The 11,110-nt window shown below is 36.8% G+C and overlaps 1 non-coding gene across 1 annotated transcript; it reads right to left on the bottom strand.

Moving 5' to 3' along the window:
* Positions 1-7,473: 7,473 nt before the first annotated feature.
* On the bottom strand, positions 7,474-7,579 carry LOC145621837 (small nucleolar RNA R71). Its single transcript, XR_014108631.1, has one exon. It is a non-coding gene; the product is annotated as a small nucleolar RNA R71 (small nucleolar RNA).
* Between the last annotated feature and the right edge of the window lie 3,531 nt (positions 7,580-11,110).

Here is an 11,110-nt window from a genome sequence, read left to right as displayed (position 1 = left end):
TGGTCCAAATTATAGAAATAAAACACATAACATCCATAATTAACTTATATTTTGGTTTTCATGAATTGAAATCAATGAAATAGGACTCCATTGGTGTTGCACTGCGACTCTACAGAACTCGTTGACCCCGGCTAAGTATTCTAGTGTGGTTCGAGAACCATTATACATCCAACGACGGTCCATTTCTAACAATGTACGATTAAAACCCAAGAAACAAATTATATTCAACATCACATGTCAACATACTCCAAATGCATGATTTCAAAGGTCCTTATCGCTCCAACCTAACCCATCCTTGGAAGTGTATTCCCACTAGCAAATGGTTGACCACTTTTCGGACCTTAAGAAATTTCGGCAGCATTTCCCTATGGTTCTCCAAGTACACGACGTAATTAATTTCTTAATTACGTATGTACCCAGAGAACACATTAGGGAATGCTAACACGAAATTACCTTTACTTCCGAAAAACAATCAACCATTTACATCCTAAGTGAGAATACAATTCCAAGAACAGTCCCTAACGGGGACTATTCAATCTTGAACTGGTATCTAGGCATATGAAGATATAATGCATAATAAATATCAACACATTTGAATTGGCAGAAAATTAGAAGAAAATTAAACAAAAATCATAAGAAAGAAACTCTCAATGCAATGTACTAATTAAACAAAAAAAACAAGCTACAAAATAATTAATTACTCATACCAAATTGTCAAATTTAAGCCGCAACCCTTTCTAGTACAGCATCAAATTACCATCTTGAAATGAGGACCGAGCTGCTTCAATGGAGTTGAGGGAGCTGAGGACTGAGCTGCTCCTGAAACATCATATTCAAGTCACTCCCATTTCCCAGCAAAATCAAAAAATCAAATTAAATAGAAGTAAGTTTCCATTTCCAAACAAATGGCGAGGAATATCACTGTAGTAAGACTAATACTGAATTTGGCTCCCTTGGTTTCTCTTCTTCTCAATAAATTGACCTGGAATATCTATCAAACCAGCAGTCCCTTAAAAATTCCAAAACAATTTCAACCAACAAAAAGCAATGTACTATCCGATTAGGCATCAAGTTATTAACCCATTAACTCAAAATCAAAATACAGTCCAGATTTCCTCCAATGGAAATTCATACTTAGCTCAAAATTCAAAGGCTTTTAAACTAAAACATAATAAAACCTAGAACAAATGGAAACATAGTAAAATCAATCAATTAATTTGGGGAAAAAAAAATAAAACCTATAATTAAGTAATAGCAATTAAGCAAACTGAAACAAGGGTTACGAAATTGGGGGAGGAGAGAGAAAGATAGCATCAAATTGAGCTTACAGGAAGGCTGCTTCAATGGAGAGAGCTTGGGAGTGAGAGAGGGAGTCGCGATAAGAGGAACTAAGAGTGCATTTTAATGGAGAACTCACAGTGCGCTTCAATGGAGAACTCAGAGTACGCTTCAATGGAGAACTCATGGAGAACTCAGAGTGTGCTTCAATGGAAACTCAGAGTGCGCTTCAATAATGGAAAACTCAAAGTGCGCTTCAATGGAGGAGAAGAGTGAGAATGAGAGGAGCAAAAGCAAGAGAGAGAAATGGAAAACCCGAAAAGATCGAACTGAGCTTGGAGCTCCTTCAATGGAGTTGAGGGAGGTGAGGACGATGACCAAGCGTGCTTTAATATTGGAGAGAGAAAGAGGAATTTTTTGAAAGAAAGAGTGTGAAAGGGGAAAGTAAAAATTTAGGGTTCATTTTGAAACCTTATTCGTAACGGACACCCCTTGTTAGTTACAAATAACAATGTCAAAATTTTGTTGACTTTTCTATTTGTAACGGGCAATACTTGTTGGTTACGATTAGTTGGTTAATCATAACGGGCAGAATAATGCCCGTTACAAATAACAACTTATTCGTAATGGGCACTAATCTGTCCGTTACGAATAACCCTTTTCCTGCCCAAGTCACAACTTTTTTTTAACGGACATTGAATTTGCCCGTTAAGAATGATTAAATTGTAACAGAAAATCATATGCCCTGTAACACCCCAATAATTCTCTCTTTAAACCTGTGAGGACCCTGAACAATATTCAGAAAATAGCAGTGGAAAAACTAAATCAGTCATAAATAAGTTTCAAAACCAACGAATGAAACCAAATTAAGTCATACAACTTGGAACCATTAAGGCCCTTATTCAAAACCCAATAAAAGTAGTAAGTGATTAAATTCAGTGTTCAAATAAATTCAAACCCAAAAGAAATAGTGTCGAATAAAATCGAATTAAAATAAATTCAAACTTGCAAAAGAAATAAAATGCAAACAACCAACTCTCTACTCAAGATCCCACAACCCTGATGAATGCTGCATGTGTAAGAACCTGTGATAATTCTGCTCCCCAATATTACAAGTGTAAAAATTGGATCGTCACAGGGTCATTGAAAGGCGAAGGCCATGACCAAAGAAAGACACACAAAGCACGCAATCAGCAAAGCTGAGTACATACAAGCTGCAAAATAAATTAAGAAATCCATAACATGCTACCAATAATCAATCATCATGCATCATTAAATTATAGACTCAACACACGACTCAACTATTTATATTGCTAAGACTCCATTAATTAATAATAGGTAAATCATTATTTTTATTCATTGGATTACGCAATAGACAAGGTTGTCCAACCCATGCTCCATTTGGAACATCAATAAAAGAAAAACCCCATGCCTCCTTTCGGAAACATCAATAAACATCCAACGACCACGGGCGCGACTCCGTGACCGTAGTTAGTATGAGATCTCACCTAACTCCTAGTTTTGAAAAATATTTGAAATAAGAGACTCGTAGATCAGACGGCCTCGAGAAAAGTACACGGCTAATACCCCATGTACCCCAACCCCTGATTGTCATTACTCTAGAAGTGCACCAATCCAGAGTTTTATTGCTCATCCATCTTGCATTTTACGTGATTTACAGGTTTAGACTTGGTGATGACTCATATGCATAACAATACAATCAATCCAATATCAATTCAATCAAGTAAAACAACTTTTCAATTTCAATTCTTGATTTATTAGTGGCAAGCAACATTTATTATTTATTCCTTTACTACCTCGGTGTATAAACACCTTGAGTGCATAAGGCACCCCAAAACCTCAACCTCGTCTTAGAAGACTCAAATTCTTCCTTTACTCATCCTGCTTGCATAATCATGAATGAGGAATAAATTAATCATTACACCAATCATATACCTTTGCCTCTAAGCGCACCTTGCATAATTAGAGCACAAATAATACTTGCAATATAAAATAGTGCACGTCATACGAAATTCACAATGTATAACCAAACAATTTAACTTAGTCATCCCTATACATGATACTAAGTTCTCGATCGGTCGTCCTTAAACATGCACCTAAAAGAAAGGTTTCGTAACTTGTACGTACCTTGAGCAAACGAATTGGTATGCCACTTTACTAACTAGAAATCACCTTCAATAAACTCCTCTCCTAAGCCAAATAATAACATCTCAATCAATACCCAATCAATCAAATTTACAGCAATACTAACTTACTTTAAAACCTTCAAAATCCAAATCAAACAACACTTTAAAACCTTCCCTTTTGTTAAACTTAAAGGCTTATATATAGTTCTTTAAATTTTCTTCGTAAAAACCTTAAAATACACTCTTATACATGAAATTACAGCAAGTTCAAAGTCTAATAAAAATCTAAAAATTATATAAAAACCCCTAAAAATCTCCCTTTTTAATGGGTGATTAAACCCTCTTTATAAAACATCAAAAGTAGTACTTAGAAACTATTTCCAACACTTAAAACTTCAATAAAAACATATATTTATGCTTAATTAACTTTAAACATAATTAATTTTATTAATCAAACTCAAGGATAATATTTTAAGTATAAAAAAAACTTCGTTAAAATCAAAAACTGCCCGAAAATCATATTTAGAGGCTGAATTTGGCCACGAGAGGGTGGTGCTCACTACCAAAGGTAGTGAGTCTTTCTTAAAACGTTGTTTCCACATGGAAAACACTACTTTTTTATCAAAATCGGATGAGTTCAGAATCTGATCGGGATTAAAACGGGATTAATATTAACGAACGAAAATCTAAAAATTAAAACACGAATCTATGTGTTCAAAATAATCTGGAATTAAGTTAAACTAATCATTAGTTATAATCACCAAAATTTCAAAACATCATTACTATAAAATCCCTAAATCAATTGTTCATAAAAACCCTAAAATCATGATTTTCAATAAATTGAAACCCTAGGTTTATAATTCATAAAATATGAAATTTATAACATAAATATAATCTAAAATTTATAATCTTTATACCATTAAAATATAATTTGATACTAAAAATATAATCTTTATACTAAAATCAAAACCCAAAACAATTAAATTAACATTAAGCAAAATAATGAAACAAAGGAGGATGAAAATAAGACTAACCTTTTTGTGTGGGAAATTTTTGGAGATTCATGGGGTATTTATAGGAGAGAATTATTGTAGGGTAAAAAGAAAGATTGGGCCTCATAAAAATAATGGGTCGATTAAGTAAACAAATGGGTTAGGCTTGTGTGATTGGACATAAATTGTAGAATAAAGGTGCATAAAATAATTTGTTCAAATAATTTTCGACCCAGATTAATAATTTGAAACTTTTGAAATTAAATTATGAAAAAAAACAAATAAATATTATAAATAAAATAAATTTTCATTTATAAAATATTTAAAAATACGGGGGATTACATGCCCGTTACGAATAGCTTGTTACAAATAAGATTTTTTCCACTAGTGAATTCAAACGACGCCTGCACTTTCACAACTAGAATTGAAATAATACTGTGAAAACTAGAAAATTCTAAGGACATAGAAAGCTGCTGAGGCATGTAGGAACTAGAGCCGTGAAAATAGAGCCAGCGCCTTGCGATGGCTCTGTTGCCTGGCAACAACATTGTCGTTTGGCGACAGGGCTATATCCTGGTGACAGACTCTGTTGTCTGGCGCCGAGTTCTTCCAATACCGAGCTAGAACTCTCTTCTTGTTTTGACTAATTTTAGCACTGTTGGCTCGTTTCTACTTCCTGATTGAGTTTTTCTCCCTTTTTTGAACCCATATGTGTTCTAAGTATGGCCATAACTGATGAGTGATATTTATGGCACTCATTTGGTTCCTTTTTGGATGATTTCTATTTCATTTTATCTCTCTTTTCTTTAGTTTTCCTTAGTTTTATTCTTGTTTTCTTCATTTTATGCTTTTTGTAGTTAGTTTCTCTATTTCATGCTTTTTTTAGTTTACTTGTTATTTTTCTCTTTTACTTGCTTTTTATCATTTATTTGTAGGTGGTAATTGATTGTCCAAGAATTCCCGAGCTTCCTCTCTATGAGATTTCATTGTTTTCATGCCTAGAGATGGTGCAAGAAGCTTCAAGTCAAGGGTGGATCCAAGAGGCAAGCATCAAGGCTTTGTATATGCCTTCTTCATGGCTTATACTTTTCAAGAAATTCAAGAAAGTTTCTGCCTACTTTGTCCTCCATCATCATCATCTAGGACGTGTGCACCGCTTGAGCTAGGACGAAGAGAAGAAGGGGGAAAGACCCAGATATGTGCGGGCGCACCAAGGTGGTGTGCGGCCGCACATTGGTCGGGTGCGGCCGCACACCTGGTGCGTGCGGGCGCACCAATCTGGGTGTGCCCCGTGCGCACCATTCTCCCTCCTCCGAGCGCCCGCACCTACGAGGGTCTATTTTTGGGCGTCAATACCGACCTCCTCTTTGTATATATAGTTATTTCTACCTATTTTTAGAGAGAAGTTTTAGATTGATTTTTGGGGGATAGTTAGTTTAGAGAGAATTTTAGAGAGAGAAACTCTAGAACTTTAGAGAGAGAAACTCATGATTTTTGGTGATTGCTCAAGAATTCCTCATTGTATTTGATCTTTAGATCAAAGTTTTGTAAGGATCTTCTTCTTGATTTTAATACAAGTTTGATTCTAGTTGATTTCATTTGTTTTCCATGTTATTGATGATTGATTGTAGTTTAATTGAATTTTGATTGATTTTGATTGATTGTTGGTTTAATCTTTTGATTTCAATTATGTTGATGATGAAATTGATGATTGTTGTAGTTTTGATCTTGATTCCTATGGCTAGTGAGTAGTTTCCTAGCTAGGGAAATGGTGAAGCATGTTTGAATAATGGAGTAGAGTAATTTGGGGATAATTGATGGAGTTGATGATATGATTAAATTTGGTTGATAATTCATGTGCATGTGTGTGATTAATTGAGGTTTGGCCATCTTTGATTATTGCACTAGATTGCATTGTGAGCTTGCTATGATACGGACCATTGATTAGTAACTTGCAATTTCACGATTGAGGTGCTTTGTGACGTTCCCTAGGTAGTGTTTAGCGTAGTTGACGCTAGTTAGACCTCTAGGTGAACCATCTTGGTATGCTCTTTTGGATACATGATGATCTTCCTTCATATCACTTGACTTAGTCGGTTTAACCTCCCAAATTACCATTTTCCATTACAATTACATGTGGATCCATTGCCCTAGTGTCTTTAGATTGATTTCATATAAGTTCTTGCATCATTTAGCTCTAGCTCTAGTTTCCTTCATAAACCCCTTTCACTTGACTTCGAAATAGCTTGACTTAGGCATTGTGCATTCGACCTCCATTCCTTTGGGTTCGACCTTGACTTACCACTACACTAAATAGGGGTTTGTTAAGTTACAAATTTTGTTTGATTGGGTGGGGTGGTAGCCCAACGACCTACCGTTCTCCTTCCCATCAAAATGGCGCCGTTGCCGGGGAATGGTGCTTTGAGTGCATGTTGTTGTTGAGTCTATTTCATTTCATTTGCAAAGTACAAAAAGATTTTACACTTTAGGCTACACTTGTAGCCGTGCTACTTATCTTTTCTTTGAGTTTTGTATGCATAGGTCCCGAGATCGCTCATTTGTTCCCTTTGATCCGGAGATTGAAAGAACTCTCTCAAGGAGGAGAGTAGCAAACAAGACTTTGGATTATAGCTCCTCAAGCGAAGAAGAGATTGAACAAGAGCAAGTCATGGGAGAACAACCAAGAGTTGCCTTGAAAGAATTGGGGGTACCTGGTGCATATAGGTTCGAGAGCGGCATAGCTCCACCTACAACACCGGCAAACGACTTTGAAATTCGGCCGGCAATGATCACCCTAATTGAGAGGAGACAATATAGTGGGGCAAAGAACGAGAGCCCATTGAACCATCTTAAGGAGTTCAAAAAATATTGCAACACGATCAAGGTTAATGGAGTTTCTCAAGAATTCATCCGCCTTAAGTTGTTCCCTTTCTCCCTCATAGGAAGGTCTTTGGAATGGCTAGACAAAGAGGTGAAGCCCAATTCATAGAGAACTTGGGATGATGTCACTAAAGCTTTCTTGTCCCGTTTCTATCCTCATCAAAAGAAAACGGCGGAGGCAAGGGATTTAATTCAAGGATTCAAGCAAAAGCCAAATGAGAGTCTTTATGAGGCATGGGAGAGATTCAAGGAGTACCAAAGAGAATGTCCTCACCACAGAATTCTAACATATCAATTGATCCAAATCTTCTACGGTGGTTTGAGTCCTCAAGGCAAAGCATGCCTTGATGGAGGGGCCGGTGGTCCAATCATGAACAAAACCGAAGAAGAAGTTGTGGACATAATAGAGGATGTGGTGACTTACTATAGAGATTGGCAAGATGGGGAAAGAGATTCTTCAAGTAAGCAATCTTCGTTGTACTCGGTGGACCATCTTAATGCCATCAACAATCTTTCGTCTCAAATGACAAACTTGGGAAAGGAGATGACGGCGATCAAGGCCAAGTTGGAGAGTGTTTCTTCCTCTTCCCAAGCTCCAAATCTTCCCTCCCAAATTAAGGGGAGAGGTACTTCTTCTAACTCTCAAACTCCTTCTACTTCACATAATATGCCTATGGGATGTTTGTTTTGTGATGTATGTGGATCATATGACCATGATTCTAGCAATTGCAACAATGAATGTGTTGATGAGTTTGACAACAATGAGTGTGAACATGTTAATTTTGTGTCAAACAACAATGTTCAAAGGTTTGATAATCAAAGAGGCCAATGGAATAGGAATTACCAAAACCAAGGCAATTTTGACAACTATAATCATGGTAGTGGTTATAGGAACCAAGGGAATCAAGGTTCTCGTGGTAACCATAACCAAGGTTATAGTGGCCAAAACCAAAGCCAAAGCCAAAATTATGGTAATCAAAACCAAGGTTATGTAAATCATAACCAAGGTAATGGTAACCATAATCATGGTGGTGGTAACCATAATCAAGGTTATGGTTCAAATCAAAATAGGGGTAATTGGAACAATCAAGGAAGGGGAAATTTTCAAAACAATGCTCAAAGAGGTCCCCCACCCGGTTTTGTTCCAAAGACTCAAGGTGAAAATTCCTATTCACAACCTTCTTCTCCTAGGACTACTTTGGAGGAATTGATTGATAATCAAACCAAGATCATTAACACCTATATGGCGGTTAGTGATAAGAAATTCAATGAGATGATGACCCACAATAAGATGCTTGAGATTCAAATTACCCAATTAGCAAGCACTATTAAGGATTTTGCTAGTCCTTCATCTTTGCCTTCCCAAGGTGTTGAACCAAAGAAACCCGTGTACTCTATTGCCACAAGTGTTGGAAATGATTTTAATGAGGGAGTTTCTTGTTCAAAAGAGGAAAGAGATGAGAGTGGTGCTATGGAGAATGAAGTGGAGAGGGTTGAGTCCAAGGAAATTTATTGTGAGGTTGAGGAAAAAGAAAAATATGTTGTTGAAAAGATGAGTGAGGTAGAGAGATTTCCCGATCTACCATATCCCCAAAAATATTTGAGATTCAAAATGGATGAGCAATTTGGGAAGTTCCTTGAAGTTCTTAAGGAAGTTCATGATTCCACACCCTCTACCGAGCCAATTCCCGATATGCCTAAGTACTCCAAGTTCTTTAAGGAGATACTAGAGGAGAAGGAAGATTTTGATGAGGGTAGTTCGGTGGAAGGAGGGAAGTGTTTTAGTGCTCTTATCCATGGTGAGCTTCTGGAGAAAATGGAAGATCCGGGGAATTTTTCAATCCCTTGTCAAATCAAGAAAATGGTTTTTGAGAATGCTTTGTGTGATCTAGGGGCTAGTGTGAGTATTATGCCCTTTTTGGTTTTCAAAAGGCTTGATCTAGGTGAGCTTCAACCATCTAATATAACACTTCAATTGGCCGATCGCTCTATTAAGCTTCCTAAGGGAAGAATTGATGATGATCCTTTAAAGATTGGAGAGTTTGTCTTTCCCGTGGATTTTGTTGTTTTGGAGATTGAGGAGGATGAGCATATTCCAATCATTCTAGGGAGGCCTTTCTTAGCCACCTCGGGAGCCTTAATAGATGTGAAGGGAGGTCAAATCACTTTGAGATGTGGAAAATTGGAAGAGAGTTTTAAGTTGAAGCCAATGCATGAGTCCTTATCTTGTGTGCAAGATATAGCATGTGCTAGTCTTTCTCGTTCCATTGATGATATGTGCATGATTGATTCTTCTACTAACGATGTTTTTGAGATTGTTGATGATGTTTGTGCAAGTCTTGATGATGTTAGTGAAGAACAATTTGTAATTCAAGAGCCAAGGGATGAGAAAGAAATTGAGATTCCAAATTGGTTCAAGCTTAATTTTCAAGATGAAGAGAAAGCTTCCATGATTAAATATGTTGAAGTCAAGCCGAAGAAAAAGGCTCGTGACTCGAAGAAAGTAAGAAAAAGAAAGAAGTTGAGAAAGGAGAAGGAAGAATTTGAAAAGAATTTTGTGAAGGTTTCATTAAGCAACGATGAGAAGTTGCTCAAAATTGAAGAAAATTTTGCTCTATCAACCACCTTGAAGAAGGTGGTGTTCTTTGATCCTCCATGATTTGGAGGAAGGGTCGAGCTTAGGACCTTAAGCAAGCGCTTCCCGGGAGGCAACCCAGAGTTTCTAACTTTTCCCTTTGATTTTTGAATTTTCTTATTTTTGTTTCTTTTATTACTTTGTCTTTTCTTTTACTTTTCTACTTGATTGGATTTTTAGGATGACCTTTTGCGGGATTGGAATTCTACAAGTATGCATGATGAATGGAAGGTGTTCGTGGCACAAATCACATTTTGTTCGATTCTAATCGAAATTTGAGGTAAAAGGGTAAGAATTTTAGAGAGGTAAGATAGGAAATTCATGTTTTGAAAGTTGGAGGAAATTGATACTTAGTGAATTTTTGTGGTGAACACATGAATTTTCAACTTTGAGGGCTTTGAAAATGATTTTAGCTACTGCCTATGTTGTTCCTCATCACCATCATGATTCATGTGCGCACCAAAATAGGCACTAAGTATCAAATTTTTGAGAAAAAGGAAGGAAGGGGCACGCACAGGGATGTGCAGCCGCACACGAGGCATGTGCGGGCGCACAGCCTGCGTGTGCGGGCGCACATCAGCTCTGTGCGGCCGCACATGGGATGGACGGCCATATACCTCCTTCTTCCTCCTTTTTCCCTTCATTTTCTCACTTCCCTCATCTTCCTCACGCACACTCTCATTCAAACCCTCCTTTGTGCGCACCTTGTTCTCCATTATTCACCATCAAAAATCACTCAAATCCTCACTAAAATCACTCCATTTTCACTCAAAATCACTCACAAATCTTTCTACACTACAAATTCCTCACAAATTGACCCAAATTTTACTCACTCTCTCTCCTACTCTTGGTGGCCGAAAATTGGGGCTTTCTTTGTGGGTTCAAATTGGTTGCTCTAAGTTGGTTAATCTTGCTTCTCTTATGGTATAATCACTAATCCTTGCTTTAATTTTGCCATTTATATCATAGATTTGCATAGATTGAAAATTTGTATGAGCATGAATAGTGCAGTATTGATTTTGTGATTTTTGATGCTTGATCTTGATATTGGTTGTGATTTTATGATGTTTGTTGATTGATTTTGCATAACATTGTATTGTTTGTTGATTTTGTAGTGATTCTCATCATTTTCAGTTGATATATTGTGAGTTGAATATTTGGAATATGGGTAGTATGTG

The sequence above is a fragment of the Chenopodium album genome, chromosome 27 (assembly GCF_948465745.1).
Source record: "Chenopodium album chromosome 27, dcCheAlbu1.1, whole genome shotgun sequence".
Taxonomy (NCBI): domain Eukaryota; kingdom Viridiplantae; phylum Streptophyta; class Magnoliopsida; order Caryophyllales; family Amaranthaceae; genus Chenopodium; species Chenopodium album.
The sequence above is the reverse complement of the archived record's forward strand: the minus strand, read 5'-3'. Positions and strand labels throughout refer to the sequence as shown.